The 18,261-nt window shown below is 46.0% G+C and overlaps 1 pseudogene; it reads right to left on the minus strand.

Moving 5' to 3' along the window:
• Window positions 1-11,891: 11,891 nt before the first annotated feature.
• On the minus strand, window positions 11,892-14,468 carry LOC126490743 (E3 SUMO-protein ligase PIAS2-like; annotated as a pseudogene).
• Between the last annotated feature and the right edge of the window lie 3,793 nt (window positions 14,469-18,261).

An 18,261-nucleotide genomic window follows, 5' to 3' on the forward strand; every position in this document is an offset into this window, starting at 1 on the left:
AGGGTTGCATCCCTCTGAGTCTGGCTGCCTCCTCTGGCAGCCATCCCTCCCACCCAGTATTCATTCTATAGGCTTTCCAAAAATATCATCTCATGGGTGCTTGAAAAGCTCCCAAAAAAAACAATAGCTTGTCTGCCGTTTTCATCACTCTGAAGCTGCTTTCAAGAATCAAGAACAAAAGAACAAATGTTTGACCTTCTTCCCCGCCCTCCCCCCAAAAAAAGCCATTCTTACTCGAAGTCATTTAGGAAATTACAAAAACTACAATGGCTCCAAGCCAGGAGCTCGTAAGCAAAAGAAATATGTGCAGTCACGAACTACCAAGTTCAGACCACATATAGGGTGGTGGTCCTTAAGAACAGAATGGAAGTGCCCGAAGGGTCTGTTGCCTAGGAACGCTGTAGCCATCCTCATGTCCCCACGCAGTCTGTGGGTCATGTAAACAATTCTGCCATGCCGGCCGCCAGTGCTATGAGAGCAAAACACAGACAGTTTTACTACTCAAGAATGGAAATCAACGACTGTGTTTGTTTTGCATTTATGGTTTGTGTTCTTGGTATACTGCACTCTTGGTTGTTATTCTAGAGTGAACTTGCACTTACACAAACACAGTTGGCTACAGAACAGTGCCCTGCCCTGTGCAGGAAGCAGCTCAGACATCTCCTGTTTACTGGATCACTCCACTGAAAGGCTTTCACTCACGCTTGATTTCATCTTGTGTTGCCTTGTCTCTCATGACCCTAGCAGCGATAGGGGTGTGTGTGTATGTGTGTGTGTGTGTGTGTGTGTGTGTGTGTGTGTGTGTGTGCTGGCTATACCATCTAGGTTTGTGTGAGTGTGCTCGGCGTATTTGCACAATGACAGACTCCCCGCTGCTGCATTTCTCAGAACTGTATGTCACGTGGACTAGAGGGAGGACTCGGTAGTCGGGAGTGCTAGCCCAGGACCAGAGTTCGATCCCCAGCATCCACCTGGCAGCTCAAACCCATCTGTTACTCTAATTCTGGGAAATTTAACCTCTTCTTCTGGCCTCTCTACACGTGGTACAAATAAATTTATGCAGATAAATATTTTATATATATATATATATATATATAAAATCAAATCTTTTTAAACCCTGTACACCGTATCACAATTGCCATAGGCTTTCTAAATCACAGCCTTCTCATCTGGGTAAAGAGCAATAGCAGAACCTTTACAGAGCTGACGTTACATGGAACAAGACAATGAATGGTATATAAAATGCCTACGAACAGGTTAACCATTTTCAACTTGATTGGGTTTGGAATCACCTGAAAGACACGCCTCTTGGCATATCTGTGAGGGTGCTGCCAATGAGTAACCAAGCAGAAAGACCCCTGAATCTGGAGAGCACCATCCCATGGACCAGGGTCCCAGAGCAAAAGGCACTTAACAAACACTAAATAAAACACAGCACAAGGAGGCGCACAAGCGGTACGCGCTGTTCTTAACAGAAACCATGGAAATACCCACCCATTAAGGGATGACTCCACAGACAAGACGTCGCCCCTAGCTCTCAAGGTTTGCAGCAATTAAACTGGTAAAGTAGATTTATTTGTCTAGGCAGCAATGAATCTCCAACATGCATTGACAGTATCAAAAGGATTCACGTGAGAGGATCTTGCTTGTATTATAAAAGACCCACACGGAACACATGCATATACATAAAATCGCTCTCTGCGTTTTCCAGGAGTCCAGACACCTGTATGGACATGCATAGAGGATGGTCTTAACAAACACCCAGCTCAAGCAATGGCTCCTTGCACAGGGACTGTCAGATTTAGCCTCGTGTTGTAATGATTTTATATGGAACTAGTCATCTATTAACTATGCAGTCACAATAAATAACTTTTGCTTGCTTGCTTGCTTGCTTGCTTGCTTGCTTGCTTGCTTGCTTGCTTGAAGCAGGGTCTCACTCTGTAGCCCAGGCTGACCTTGAACTCAGATAGTCCCCTTGTCTCAGCCTCCCAAGTGCTGGTACCTCAGGCTTGTGTCTGCCACACCCATCTCTGGGATGTGTCGCTGTGAAAAGTGAAGATGCTAGAATTGGAATCACTACTCACTGCCGGTTCTCCTTTAGCCCCCTCCCTTACCTGCCTATGTCTCCCTTCTGTGGTCCCAGCCACTACACAGCTGTGTCTGTTCCCTTCTCCCTGTAGGGCATCTTGGAGCTCCCAACTTTGTGCTGATGCTTGCGAGAATAATCAAGCTCCTGGCAAAGGGATGGAAGGCAGCAGGAGACTCGCAGTGTGTGCTTTACACCCGCTTCTCTCTCCAGGGACACTTCCCAAACACAACTCAGTTCTCAGAGAGGTGACAGAGCCCTTTGTTAACTTCCCACACTGGCTCTCAAACGTGGCCGGTCACTCGAGCCTGTGGGAGTATGTTCCCTCGCTTACCTTCCTGAGACCTGTGAGAGGTAAAACCTAGCTCTCTTAACATGAGAAAACTGGGGCCGGAGGGAAGGGGTTGGCTAGTTTCCCAGCTCACACAGCTCTGCGGAAGTTGGCATCTCTCTGGAACTACCCTTCCAATCTGTCAGTTAAGGTTCACAGCAGTCCGGAACACCCCCAAACAGAAACTTCCGCCTTTAATTAAGTTGAGCCACACAAAAACGTGACTGGATTTTATTGACTGAATTGGTTTCTTGTAATGATTAGCTCCAGAAAAATATGTGGCAACCTGTTTACAGAAACTTACGACTTCGCTCAGGCTTGGTGGAGGAAGGTGAGCACCACCACTCCTGTATACCTTGCGAACCCCTTCTCTGACTAAGCTAAGCCCAGGACTGGAGCACAAAAGCTGGGCTGTCATCACAGGGACATGGCTTCTTAAATCGAGGGGAAACCTGGCATGGTGGTTTTTTATTTTTGTTGTTGTTGTTGTTTTGTTTTTGTTTTTCGAGACAGGGTTTCTCTGTGGCTTTTGGTTCCTGTCCTGGAACTAGCTCTGTAGACCAGGCTGGTCTCGAACTCACCTCGAACTCACAGAGATCCGTCTGCCTCTGCCTCCCGAGTGCTGGGATTAAAGGCGTGCGCCACCATCGCCCGGCTTGGTGTTTTTTTTAAAATGCAGTTTACTGGGCTCCAGTAAATGGGAATTCCTGTTCTTTGGTGATTATTTTTTATAGTCAAGATTAATTTTAAAATTTATTATCATTATGTGTGTGTGTGTGCATGCAAGAGGGGGGAATATTGTGTGAGTGTGGGCACACACATGACACAGCACTCACATGGAGATCAGAAGGCAATTTTCGGAAGGCCGTTCTTGCCTTCTACCATGGGTTCCAGGGATCAAACTCAGATAGTCAGGCTTGTGTGTTTCTGCCTCATAAGCCTCCATCTGGCCTCCCCTGATAATGCTTATGTATACTAAACTTGGACATAGATAAGAGCTGGATTTAAGAACTCCTGAGGAGAATGTATTTTGGTCATTTTGGCCCATAGATGACAATGATATGCATCTGTACCCAAGAAGATGGCAGGGGCTTATGACAGGTTAGAAAGAGATGCCTCAGGCAGGATGGAAGGAACTGCTTATCCAATTCTCCTCTTGGGCCTGGAGAATGGTTGGTGGGAGTTTGGGCTGGGAGCTGAGAACATAGCAATGTTCAGGTAAGGGCCTCTAAAGCAACAATCACTCCAGGTATGGGAAAGGGATTCTGCAAGTGAGTAAGCAAGCTTAGTCTTTGTTCCAAGCAAGGGAGCCTGGCGTCTGTTTGGCAGCCGTCTTTCTGGGAATTTACAGTACATACAGAGCAGAGCTGTCACCTATTCAATGCTGATGACATCACTTTTGAGGGCCATGTCAAAAGGGGTTTTGTCTGATTAATTTTCATTATCTGTTGGTACCCAGGAATGAAAGGTGATACTGTTAATGAGTGTGTGAACGAGACAGTGTCTTCAGTGCCACATCTGAGCCCGTCCCAGCTTTGTCGAAGTAGAATAGCCCTGACCCAAAGTGTGCCCTTTCTTCATTGTAGGGAGCTCTACTCTCTCCAAGTGTCCCCAACACCGAATTATTGTGTATCAGCTGCTTGCCTCTCAGAACACAGTACGAGGCCTGTACTTGAATTTCTGCCTTCTGTGTGTGCAGAATGCCAGCTTTCTTTCTGCAGTGAAGTTCATTGAGTCGAAAGAAGTTTCAATATCATATTGATGAGCTCGGAAGAGTGGCTGTTTTAGAAGCTGGTGCTAACTGCAAGGACTCGCAAGTCCATTTAAGGAACATTGCTTCGCAGAAATTAAATTGGACTGAGCGGAACTTTGGATGAAGATCACCCTCAAATGCTGAAAGCATCATCCCGAGGTGTTCTGATTTTTTCCACTGAGCGAAGCTATGGAGATATCTTTCCTTTGTCAGCACATCCATCCGGAGAGAAGAGGAAGGCTGGGAGCCAGATAAGGGAAATAGGTTACATCTGGCACCCTAGTGTCCTTTTCTCTGCTTCCTGAAGAAGCTTCTCTTTGTTCCATTCCTGAAGTGCAGCGTTGTTTTCTTGGGCTGGGTTCTGGGTTAACCCTGGGTTAGACTGTGGATCTCTTATACTTGATCCTGTTATTGAGAGACCCATACAAATGCAAGCCTAGAAGACAATCGGACCCCTATTAGCCGAAATCTCCCTGAATAGCACAGAAGCCACTTGAGCTTACAAAAGTCTTGCAGGGTGGCTTTCTCTTTTGTGCCAGTCAAGTTTCAAGATGAAATCTGCTAGATTATCAGCCTGAGGATACTTGCACCTTTGCAGCATTTCTCAAAACTATGCAAGCTCTGAAATGTACTTTCTCCTCCATAGGATGCGACAATTCTCTCTTGAATAGGTACAAACCCCAAAGGACTGAAAGCAGGACCTCAGAGATGTTCGCACACCACGCTCATCATCCGCAATAACAGAAACAGAAACAACTGTGGGGTCCGATTGATCTATAGATGGATACGTACCATGAGATACACATAATAAATTGTTATTCATCTTTTAAGAGGGGGAATTATTAAAAGATTTAGAACCTTGAGAAAATAATTCTAGACAAAGCAAGACAATTATTTAAAAGACAGACTATTATATATCTTTTTAGATAAGGTGCCCCCAAATAATCAAATTCATAAAGCCAGAGAATCCAATGGTGTCCCAGGGCAGAGGGAGGAAGTGGGGCGCTCTCTCACATGGCTTCACTTTTGCAATATGAAAACAGTCTTGGACCCTGATAATGGTGATGGATGCACAACATGCATGCATACTAAATGCCGCTGAATATCATCACATTTAAAATCACTTACGATGTTCTTGTGGTTTGATTAAGATGTCCGCCATTGTATTGGGCATTTGAATAGTTTGTTTCCAATCGGTGGTGCTGTGTGGGGAGGCTTAGGAAGTCTGGCCTTGTTGGAGGAAGTGTGTCGCTGGGGCTGGGCTTTGAGAGCTCAGAGACTCAGTGCTGTTTCCGGTTCATCCCTCTGTCTCATGTTTATGGTTCAAGATGTGAGCCTCCATCTTCCGTTCTAGTTGCCATGTCTGCTGCATGCTACGGTGATGGTCCATCATGCCTCTGGAAGTGTATGTCAGATAATAAATCTGTCCTCTACAAGTTGCCCTGATGGGAATATTTTACCACCGCCCTAGAAAAGTAACTAACACGGAGGCTAACTGTTAAGTTGTGTATACTTTACTACTTTTGAAAATAATAGCAAAGGGCTGAGAGATCAGGAATACTTACCGCTCTTGCAGATGACAAGGGTTCAGTTCCTGGCACCCACAACCACCTAAAACCCCAGTTCTAGGTGTCCTCAGGAGGCACCGCAAGCACACGGCACACAGAAAGTCACACAAGCACACACACACATACAATAAATCTTTCAAAGAAAATAATATAATATATTTTTTCTTTTTAAAAGCCTTTATTGCATGGGTGCTTTGCCTGAATGCATTCCATACCCTGGGTATGCAGTACACAGAAGCCAGAGGAGAGTGGGGAATGGGGTTACAGACTATTGTGTTACACCCAGCCACGTGGGTGCTGGGAATCGAACCTGGGTCCTCTGCAAGAGCAGCCAGTGCTCTTAACTGCTGAGCCCTCTCTCCGGCCTCAAATAATAATAGTTTTAAAGACTTTATGCTGTATTTGTTATTAAGAGATCCTTCAATTGTTTCAAGGGTGTGTAAAATATCTTTCACATGACTTTCAAAGTAAGTATACCACTGCATTAACTCCCTTCCCCCCTTTTTTTGAGATACCAAATTTCTGGTCACTACTCATTTGGATAAAGTAGTTGTCTTCCTCCTCCTTACACCTTCCCCACGGCTCTGTGTAATATGTGTTATCCACGTGCACTATTCGTGTCTTCGTTGCTCTGGTCTTTATTGAAACTTTCGGTTGGTATTTGCACACACTGCTAAGCTTGATAAATGACATTGGGCACCAACAACTGCACTAAGGAGCCCGTACAGCTCTGTGTTGACATCATGCGTTTTTATTCTTGCTGAGAAGATTGAAGGCCCCTTGTTCTTAAAGCTGTTTGCAGAATCAACAGCACACAGTCTGCTGAAGTGCCTGGAGACCGTGCCAGGAACACACACCATCCCAGCAGGTATTTGTGGATTAAGCAATAGTAATGTTATATATAATAAAAAATAGAGTCAGATGGATTCAGAGGCTCTTCTTTCCTGTCCCCTGGAGCACTAGGTTTCTAGGCAGGTTTTCTGTCTTGGAAGCGACAGAAAGCAGAGCTAAGTCTTCATTTGTAAGTCAGCTAGTGAAACTGCGTGTGTGTGTGTGTGTGTGTGTGTGTGTGTGTGTGTGTGTGTGTGTACAGTCTGCACTGATTAACCAGGAGGTGGCTTCTGAGAACTTCCTTGGGTGAGGTCATTGTGCGAAGTATAATTGTCCTGACCCTTAGTGGCATGGGTCAGTTACCCTGCATGGCCCCTTGGTGCAATCAACAGACAAAGTAAACACAAGTACATGAAGCAGCTTAGCGCTGATTCGGGGGTTCAGACGACACATCTTGTGGACTTTTAGGTTCTTGTTCCTGGCACAAGAAATTGGGCCATGAAACCTAACTGCAGCAGAAACAGAGACAGTCTGCTAAGAAAAGGTACCCTTCCCAAGAGGAAGCAAGCTGGAGCAAGGAGAATGTTTAGTAGTTCAGACAACCCCACTGCATACGTGGGCTTTCCCACGCATACTGTGTTATACGGAGCTCAGCTTGAACCTTCCTGTGCCATGAGTCTCATTAGCATTTTTATCTCCACCCAGGGTGAGCATTGTGCCATCATAGCCGTCCACAACTCCCCTACAGTCAGGAACTGTGCTAAGAGCAGTCACTGGGTATTTTCCTGCCCATTCTCCCAGCTGCACCATGGAAGTGGGTAGAAGCTCCCTGTCCAGCAATAAAGAAGTTAGGTGAGTTGCAAGGTCGGCTTTCAAATCTTGGCACAAGGGTGGGTGCCACAGCTCAATGGCAGAGCAGTTTAACCTCCTGGATCTAGTACTGAGAAACCCGAGGCCTGCTCCGGAGAGACAGAAAGACAGGGGAGCAGTCTTCTAAGCCACATCACCACATATCTGGAGGTTTTCTAGGCAGGAAAGATGTACCAAGGAATCTAGCTATAAAGTTCGCCAACTGTAATCAGTTGGGGGAAAAGAGGTACTTGCATTTCTAGTTTAAATGTGGGAAAACTGGAAGCCATAATTGTCTACCTGGAGGTAATAAATCAGGATAGCTGGCAGCTCAGGCCCAGAATGAACCAGTACCCTTCTGTCTGGAGGCCACTGCGATGTCCCAGCATCCTTCTCCAGACTGGCACCGACACTTAAGCCCACAGATGCGCAGTCTGCAGTTGCTTGCTTAGACAACCCACTCACACGGCACTACCAAGGCGGGCCCTGATGCCAAGAGTGGCATCTGAATGAGCAATGTGAAGTGGCCATTTCATTCCCTGAAGAGACTGAGAAGTCAAGCTATTTGAGTGACAGGTATGGAAAGTGGTGCTTTGAAGACATGCCCTGTGACAGGTCACACTGTAGGTGATGTGTCTGCTAGGACGGGCATCCTTAAAGGCATTCCGAAGGAGGAGACTGGTTGTGGAAGGCGGTCCACTCAGAAGCGAGCGGTTTGGGTTTGATTCCTGGAACCTGGAAAAGTGAAAGGAAGGAACTGATTCCACGGATTTGTCCTGTGACCTCCACATGCACACTTCAGGATATGCATGCCCATGTGTATGTGCACACACATGATGAGAATAAACAAAATCAGCTTTAAAAAGTGAGTGAGGTCCAGTGATTTGACTCAGGCCACAAAGCCTGACAGCCTGAATTTTATCCCTGAAGCCCACATGGTGGACGGAGAGAACCAACCCACACGTTGTCCTCTGACCTTCATACTTGTGCTACGTGGTACATTTGCAGACCTATACGCAAACAAATTAGTTTAAATTCCTTTCGAAATAAATGGATGCTTTAAACAGGCAAAGCTGTATAACTTAGGGTAAAGCACAGGTTCAGAAACTCTGGGTCTTATTTTCTTCATTTCCTCCTCTGATGGCCATCCACCCCATTCAGTGGCCCGGGGAGTCATCTGTGGTTGGGGAAGGCAACCAGGTTGACCTAGAGTTAATTAGAGATGCAAGTCTTGAGGCTAGAGGAAACCAGTGTGAAAAATGATGAGTGTGCTGAGAGACACGGGACATCTGTCTGAGGGCTGCTGAGGGGGATTGGGAGACCAAGCAGGTAGAATTCACAGCTGAGGTGGATGGTTGCCTTGGTTGATCACAAGAAGAAGGGGCCATCTCCATGAATTAGTAACAGTGGATTTGAAGGTAAACTTTGAACTAAACCCACCAGGCTATATCCTGATAGCATCTGCAGGGTTTCAGGGCCTAGATTTTTCCCCTGAGGTTTAGATTCAATTGATCTAAAATGGAACCCAGAAATTAATATTTTCCAAAAGCTTTGCAAGTGACTCTGGTGTTCCAAGGTTGAGAATCAGTCACAGCTCAGAGCAAGAACATCTTCAGAACATCACAGTTGGCCTATGACGTTTTGAAGGAACTAGAAAGAGGCACTTAGGGCTTATTGAACCACACTCTTGGTTTCTCACCAGCCCCTGTTCTCAGGACTGACAAATTGCCCAGGAAAGTGTCCCTGCAGGGGCCACTGAGAAGTGCACTCACGACACCCGACAAGGCAAAAGTCGAAGAACATTTCAGAGTCTAGGTGCCTGACACCAGAGGGGAGGCCACACTGGAAGACTGGCATCAGACGCAGAGAACCAGGCAGGAATCAAGAACCCCGTCTGCTACCTCTAACTGGAAATGTCCTACTCTGCACTTCTGGAAAGTCACTCATCTTTCCGTTCTCCCTCAAACCCCACTTTAATCTCGGTTTCCTTCCATTGCTGTGGCCCGGAGCCAACCTCTATTCTTCAATCCTCTGCTGTCACACTCTGGAGCTGAGATGTCCCCCTCAGGCTCATCTTGTGTTTGAACACTTGGTTTCCAGCAGATGGTGCTAATTTGGGGGGCTCTGAGATTTTTTGGGGGTGCTGCTGGGCTGGAGCAGGTAGTCACTGGGGTGAGCGCTAGTTCTCTTTTGGTGCTCTGTTCCCTGGTCTAGTCACCACGTGAGGAATTCTATCATGGGCTCCCCTATCACAAACTGAACCCCACACTTTGCCATGATGAACCGAAAATCCTCTGATAACCGTGAGCCATGGGAAATACGTTTGGCTGCAGTGGTTCTGGTGCACTGTTTGTCGACAGGATGAGAGAAGCGAATCGGTATGCCTGCCAGAAGCATCTGGGTTGCCCATTCTCTTGACTGGGTAGTATAAAAGAAAGAAGAAAACGAGCATGGGCTCCTTGCACTTTAGGAGACATTCAACAAGGTTCTATGGCAGGAGTCCATGAAGCGCTCTTAAGTTCTTTCATTCTGAATGAACTGAATGAACACTGAGCTCAGCAGCAAGCCACCATCATCACCCTCATCACCATCATTATCTTCATAATCATGCGATTTCTAATAATACTAACTAGCTAGTGGTTTATAGTAAGGAAGACATTTTTGAAGATTTTCCACAGGCCACTGTAAGAATGGATGCTGGATAAACATGTGGATGGGTTGATGTATGGGGCTGGAGGATTGACGGCTGCAAAAGTGGACGCCATAGAGGATGACCTGGTCCATCAGTGTCCCTGCGCCTTTGTGTCTCACCCAGGGGTTTCCTGGTCCTGCTCAGCAGCAGGACCTGGACCATGCCATCATGCCACCTTCCTGGGTTCTGTCTGTGTCTTTCTGCCATCAGCCCTCAGCTAGCAATCATCTTGTCCCTTCTCTCTGAGGAGAACCCTTGTCTAGGAGTCAAAACTCTGGGATCCGCTCTCAGCTCTGCCATTTCCCTACCTACCTTTGTTCCACCCAGTTCTCCCTTTCCTCGCCCAGAGCAGAGTGGAAAGAGCTTTTCCTACCTCCCTAGGTCTATGTGCGGCTCAGCTACAATCAACTTTTTAAAAAGGAGTGAGGAACGTTCACACACTCAACTCAGAAATATCCGAAAGACAGCACACAGGCCTCACGAGGGAGCCCAGCAGACCAGGAGCTGCTGTCACTGCCTCCAGGGTGACACTGACCTCACAACCCTCCTGGACCCCTCTTCCTGGGTCCCCAAACCCTAGGGTACACTGGTTCCTGGATGGGGCCCAGGATTTCCATAGCACGTTGGTGCTGAGCCAACCTCATGACCATGCCCAGTGTGTGTTCTTTTCCACCAGCCAACTCTCCGTCTCGCACCCTTGCCTGCCTCTGTCTCGTTTGAGTTAGCTATTTCCTCAAGGAATATTCAATGTTTTTGCTAATGATCCATAGTCATACTCAGAAAGATAACTCAGTGGCTCCAAGAGAGAAAGCATCATTCATCATAAAGACCAGCATCAGGGGCTGGGGAGAAGATTCGGCAGTTAAGAGCAGCTTGCTCTCCTTCCAGAGGACTTGAGTTTGGTTCTCAGCACCTATGTCATACAGCTTACAATCTCCTGAACCCCCAGCTTCAGGGGGATCTACTGCTACTGGCCTCCTTGGGCACCTGCAGTCATGTGCACAGATCCTTACAGAGGCACACAGGTACCACACAGACACATAGTTAATAAAAATAAATATGTTAAGGTGTTAATGTGGACTGCATTAAGGATGTTAACACTTTTTAAAAAGACAAGTGTTAGGTGAGTTTGTGGAGTGTCATCTAGTTCTGTCTTGGCTGCTTTCTTTGTCTGTCCCCTGATCTATGGCCCTCTCTTTTGGATACTGTGTTCTGAGGGCTGGGGAGATGGCCTGGACTCCCTACCCAGTAGGATGAGCCCAGTGTCAGTGCGCTTCCACCCGTCTTTGTGAATTCTTCCTAGTGCACATGGAAGTTCCAACGTCCCCAGGCACCCTCTGGGGACTAGACAGAGTTCCCATGCCCTGACCATCTAGCAGAAATCCACAATCACAGCCCTGAGCAATCGAAGCCAAGCACTCAGCAGGCAGAGCCACCCCCTTTTCTGTTCTTTTGAAAAAGTATTTACATAACTTGATTGCTGTTTATTATAACAAAAAGAATTATTTGTAGAATCCATCCAGCAATGTAGGAACTGTAATCCACTGCTCGGGAAGATGGCATCGGAGATGAAATATATCTGATGCTCGGTGTACGGCATAAGAAAAGTCCCTGCTGGCCATCTGGTTCTTGCTGGGGTCATCTGTGTTCATTTCTCAGAAAGCAAAGAATCCACCTGACATTTCAATAAATATTAAATTGCAAAAAAAAAATAGCTTCCATGGACTAGATATCCAAGAGTAGTTCTGATGAACGACTCCCAGGATCAAGTATGGCCGCCTTTAGTCCAGTGAGACGATGTCAGGGATGTTACTTCCACTGCTGGCTATGACCCCTGTGTCACTCCTGCTGCTAGATGAGCTATCACGAGTACTGCTTTCATGGGGGCTGGTGAAGGTGACAGACGTGCTGCTTGCTGTTAAGGGTGAGGTGAGACAATCCAAAAACATAGGAGGACAGCACCATGGATGGAGGAATAAGGGATAGACAATCCAAACCTGGCAAATCTGATGACATGCTTGGCACTGGTGTGTGGTGGAATGGTACCGAGTAGCCTGTTAATGCCATACCGAAGGCGGAATGGCAGCAGATCAGCCGAAGCCACACTGGGCGCCCTTACAGAAGATGGCTGATGCCCAAGAACCCCTTTGGTTGACTGCTCGTGTTTCTGACATAAAGATGCATTTCCTTTTGGCAGGAGGATCTTCCTCTTCATCAGAAGAGCTCTCTATTGTTAGATCAATAACATCTATCTTCTTCTTGCTTGCATCACTGGATACAGCCATTGGACTAGGTTTCCTAAAGACACTTGAACTTTCCATTTTGGTACAGAGCTGGCTGGTTATTTTCATAGCTTCTTTCTTGGGTCTCATTGGACTCCAAGAACCATCTTCTTGGAACTTGATCTCATCTGCATCAGAAAGGTCACTGAGAATTTCCACGAAAAGCCCATCTCAGATCAGACTTTCACAGGCAGGCTTTTTGTCACAAACAGGACAAATCAGGTAGGCTTCTTCTCATGCATTTGAACATAAAGGACAGCATCAAACAAGACACTGCAGATGTGTACAAGTCCCTGCACGTGGGGTTGTCAGCCTCATTTTCCTAAAGGACACATCAAGGACGCTGGAAGACGAGTTGTAGCAATTTCACTATCAGGATCTGCAGTAAGTTTTTCTTTAATTGGCTCTCTGGAATGATCAGGATTTCTAATCCCCTTCATTGTTAATCTCTGTAATAACACGGTTGATGTAGCTGTCGTACAAGATATACAGACGTGGGGTAATTCTTTCCAATTTCAGATGCCCCCCCTTTTCTGTTCTTAGTCTAATGGCCCGAGGAGCCCAGAGTGGCTTGATATGAAACCTCTGCATCCTTCAGTGGAAGTTTTCTTCCCTTGGTCTCTAAGACTCCAGACATCAGCACAAAGCCTGAGCTGATAGATGCAGGAGGAACTGTTCCCACTCCCTTTCTCTATGCACAGCCCAAGCACTTCATCTCCTGGGAATACCAATACACACTGGTAGCTAGTTCCAGCTGTCTTCTGCATCCCACCAGACAAGACCCAGCATCTTCAGCACTGTCTCCTGACCACTGTCCTGACTAGCTCTGCACTCAGCTGCTCCTCTCACTGTGGTGTCTGAACTCCTCCTTCTTGTAAGATTCCAAGCTGGGCCTGGAGTGCACATCTGTAATCCTAGAAGTAGTGTGTCAGAGGCAGGTAGATTGCTAGCTAGGGACCAGCCTGGGATACATGAGATCAAGCAATCTTTGTTCACTGTAAATATATATTACCCTCCTTGGTTAATAAAGAGCTGATTGGCCTATAGCCAGACAGGAAGAGATTGGGCAGGAAAGCCAGAATAGGAGGATGCTGGGAAGAAGAAGGGCAGAATCTTGGGAGTCACCAACCAGATGAAGAAGAAGCAGGATGCATACAAAATGAGGTAACAAGCCGTGAGTCACAAGGCAGCAAGTAAAGGAATAGAAATGGGTTAATTTAAAACTTACGAGTTTGTTAGTAACAAGCCTAAGCTATTAGCCAAGCATTTATAATTAATAAGTCTCTGTGTTGTTATTTGGGAACTGGCTGGCAGGACAGAATTGTCCGCCTATAAGATCCTTTTGAAAAAGAAAGGAAGGAAGGAAAAGAGAGAAGGAAGGACAAAGGTCTGATGAGCCTAGGTAAAATAGCAGGTTATGAAGAGTATCCTTTGATGAGGATTAACATTTAGAGAGCCTTGCTGAGCAATAAAATACTCTGCAAGTTCATGCACTCAGACTATAGCTTAGGATATGACACAATTAGCATCAGTGGGAAGGAATCAGCACCTGTAGGCCTGCAGGGACTGGGGTAAGAAATAACATCTCTGGGCCAGTGAGAGCCAGTGTCTCAGAGCAACCACCCTGGCAGGAGCTGTGACCCAGAACAGGGACATAACTGCCAGAGGTGCAGACAAGAGGAGAGGAATCTGTAAGCAAATCCTCTAGCCTTCTTCTGTGGCCACCCTTTGGCCTCTAGCCAGTGCCTCTATAGCTTCAAAGGAAACCAGATGGCACAGAGCCTTGGGATGCTTCCAGGGACTTGCCCCCAGATCCCTGGGTGGGAAAAGAAAGGCTGATGGAAGGCTTGAGGTGGGCAGGGACCATACGAAGAAAGACTAACCCAGGCAAAAGGAATCCAAAGAGTCATCTTGAAGTCCAACACAGAACACAGAAGGGTTTAGGGACCTGAACCCTGTGCTTACTTCTTTCTGTGGAAGGTCCATTTGAATAGACTTGTATGTCTATAGAAACAAAGACCCGAAGGGTCTCCTGGCCCCACTCCCTGGGACAGACACCTCTCGAGTGGCATCCATGATTCTCAGGCTCCTGAAAACTACTGGCAGTGAGTGGCCTACCAGTCTCCTAAATGCTCTTCATGTGTGAGAAATAAATTTTGTAAATAATTAACTCTTTAGGTTAGCAACTTGTCAAGATGGAAAGAGCTGAAACCCCAGAGTCAGAGAGTTCTGTGCTTCTTGGTGTTCATGCTGTGAGGTCCTTCACACAAGCACACACACACATACACACACACACACACACACACACCTGTGTGTGGGAGTATAGAAGTGTGTCGAATACTTGGAAGTCACTTAGGCATCAGGTCAAGAAAGTCACGGTGGTTTCTGCCTTGTTCTCCACTGGCTCACTCTGCAGACTACCACTGCCATGTGATAAGAAAAAGGCCCTAATTGGTGAAGACACCAAGCTTCTGGACCAGGCTAGCAAGAATGAAGTTTCTCCCTGAGCCACTTCCTGAGCCATATGAGCTTAGGACTAAGCCCCCTAGGCACACTCAAGACTTTAGATGCCTGCAATCCCTCCTAACATCAGAGCTCTAGCTTCATGGGGGCACAGTGAACTAGAACACCCATCTAAAACACACCTCCGTTCCTGTCTTAAAGAACATGGGCCGGTGGCTTTAAGCCACTGTGTTTACAATAGTAACACGAGTTCAGGGGTTTTGTTTTGTTTTGAAGACAGGGTATCTCTGTGTAGCCCTGACTGCCCTAAAATCACTCTGTAGACCAGGATGGCCTCAAACTCAAAGAGATCCGCTTGCCTCTGCCTCCCCAATGCTGGGGTTATAGGCGTGTGTCACCACTGCCTGGCTGAGCTCGGGGGTTTAATGTTTTTTTCAAAGTTCCAAAGTTTCCAGCCTGGGTCTTGAAGGACAAGTGGAAGCTCACCTGGAGAGAAAGGGAAGGACGCAGCCTGTAAAGCGCTGGAGGCCACAGCTCAGCTTTGGACTCCTCGAAATAACAGGAGAGAGCTATGCAAAGAAGATGCTTAGGAAACAGAAATGGAACTGAAGGAGCACAGTATGGGATATAACAATATCCCATGTTGTCTAAGATGTTGGGACCCTGTACTATAGGCAACGAAGAGCCAACCTGTGGCCAGTAACTACAATGGACTAAAACTATGACCAATTTTTAATTTTTATATATTTTTTATTAATTTCTTAAGAATTTCATACATGTATACAATGTACATTTTTATTATATTCTCCCAAAGGTAGATTTTATTGCATAAGATGTAAAAAAAACTGTGCAGGGTGGTACACATCCCTAGTATTAGCATTTGGGATTTGAAGGCAGGAGGACCAGGAGTTCACAGTCATCCATGGCTACATAGTGAGTTCAAAGCTAGCCTGGACAACATGAGACTGTCTCATTTTTTTTCCTTTACTTAAAAGGCACAAAAAATATAAGATCTTGGAGGTGGAGGCCCACCAGAGGCTACTGTGTTAGTAAGAGATGCTGAGAGAGTGGGTCTGGGCACGGATGATAGGACTGAGAAGGAGGGGACAGATAGAGTCAAACTGGCAGAAAACAAAATAAAGCCCAGGATCAACAAACACAAAGAAGGGAGAATGAAAGGGAAGGAGGCAGAGAGATGGCTATGGGACAAGGGATTTGCTGACATTTTATTATCAAGACAGAGCTCAAGCCCTGGAATTAATGCATACAACGAATCCACTTCTTGCCTTTTCTGCACAGGGAGAAAAATCTAAATTCTCCTCTCTAAGTCTGCAAGCATAAAAGACTTTTGAGGATGCTCTGAGACCTGGGATCTGTTGAGACCAGGAGGAAGGGAAAGACCACCACTTTCTACTCAGGTAGAGCTGTCTTTGGGGTTCCATCAGCAGATGGGGCTCAGGACTGTGAGCAGAAGGCTCTTTCAACTCTCTGGACTCCAGCAGGACACTGGAGAGGAAGCCTCGTCTGTCACCAGCGTAACTTCACAGAGTCCTCTTTGCTGAAAGACTTTGATGTGGTCTCAGGTTCCTTTGTCTAAAACTCCGGAAGCAGCTGGCTGCCTGAAGAGGTCAATGCAGGCTCGGGTTTTATTGGCCTCATCTTGGCCTTGATCATGACCCCAAGCTCTGCTTTGTTTCTAAAGGTCACGTGTGGAAAGACCTCCTTCACTGAGTCAAAATGAACAAGGAGACAGAAATGTGTCAAAAACTTAGAGAAAGAACATATGCATGCATGTGTATGAGTGAGTGAGTGTGTGTGTGCCACCAAAATAGCCCACTGGATAAAGGCACTGACAACCTCATTACCTAAGTTTAATCCTCAAGATCTATCTGGTAGAGAGAGAAAACCTGATTCCTGAAAGTTGCCTCTAACTAGCACACACTTGCTCTGTGTGCGTATGCATATGTGTGCACATATGCACACACACATGCACAAATAAATGTTAAGAAAACATTTACACAGAGATACATAAATGTAAGAAAATGGTTTTGTTTGTTTGTAATGGTTAGTTGGTTTGTTTTTGTTTTTCGAGACAGGGTTTCTCTATAACTTTGAAGCCTATCCTGGAACTCACTCTGTAGACCAGACTGGCCTCCAGCTCACAGAAATCTGCCAGCCTCTGCCCCCCAAGTGCTTGAATTAAAGGCATGCGCCACCACTTCTTGGCTAAGAAAATGTATTTTAAAGGGATGGAGAGATAACTCAGTGGTTGAAAGTACATACTTCTCTTGAGAGGACCTGAATTTGGTTCCAAGAACCCATGTCAGGTGACTCACAACCACCTGTAACTCCAAATCCAGAGGCTCTAACAAATTCTTCTGACCTGTGAGGGCATCTGCATGCAGTGGCATTTCATTTGTATTTTAATAAATAATGCTTGCCTGAAGATCAGAGAGTAAAACAGCCCCACTGGTCAGCCTTACAGACAGAGTAATGGTAACATACACCTTTAATCCCAGTAGCCACACTGGTTTGCCAAAGAAACTGGGCGGTGCATGCCTTTAATCCCAGTGGTGCACACCTTTAATCCCAGCCCTAGAGAGGGTTATAAAATAGGATGAAACATCGTTCAGACACAGTCTTATTCTGAGATTCTAGGAGGCAGGATCGCCATTTTGAACTGAGGTCAAGATAAGAGAAAGTGGCTGGCTGTTTTGCTTTTCAGATCTTCAGGTTGAACCCCAATTTCTCTCTCTGAGTTTTTATTAATCACACCCAATGTGGGGCATGAATTTATGAAAAGGTCATTTGCCTGATGCTTTTTAGCCACTGGCACAGACAAGAACTGAACCTAAACCTAGCCACCTGGGTACTGTGGCATAATGCTCTTGTACCCTATAAGATTTGTCACTCATATTGGTTTAATAAACATTGATTGGACAGTAGCCAGGCAGGAAGTATAGGTGAGGCAACCAGACTAGGAGAATCTAGGAAGAGAAAGCCTCAGTCTGCAGTTGCCACCCAGACACAGAGAAAACAAGATGAAAATGCTACACTGAAAAAAAAATATCAAGCCACATGGCTAAACATAGACAAGAATTATGGGTTGATTTAAGTTGTAAGAGCTAGCTAATAATAAGCCTAAGCTAATGGGCCAAACAGTTTATAATTTTAATAAAAGCCTCTGTGTGTTTCTTTGGGACTTAACAGCTATGGAACTGGGTGGGATAGAAACTCTGTTTACAGTGGATTGATAGAAACAGGTTGATTTGGAATATAAGAGCTAGCTGGAAATGTGCCTCAGCCATTGGCCAAGTAGTGTGATCAATGTGGTTTCTGTGAGATTATTTGGGTCTAGGTGGCCAGGAAACAAAAGCAATCTCCATTTACACCTGCACTCACACTC

This window comes from Alexandromys fortis, unplaced genomic scaffold (genome assembly GCF_014885135.2).
Source record: "Alexandromys fortis isolate MF-2015 unplaced genomic scaffold, M_Fortis_MF-2015_v1.1 scaffold_250, whole genome shotgun sequence".
In the NCBI taxonomy this organism is placed as follows: Eukaryota; Metazoa; Chordata; class Mammalia; order Rodentia; family Cricetidae; genus Alexandromys; species Alexandromys fortis.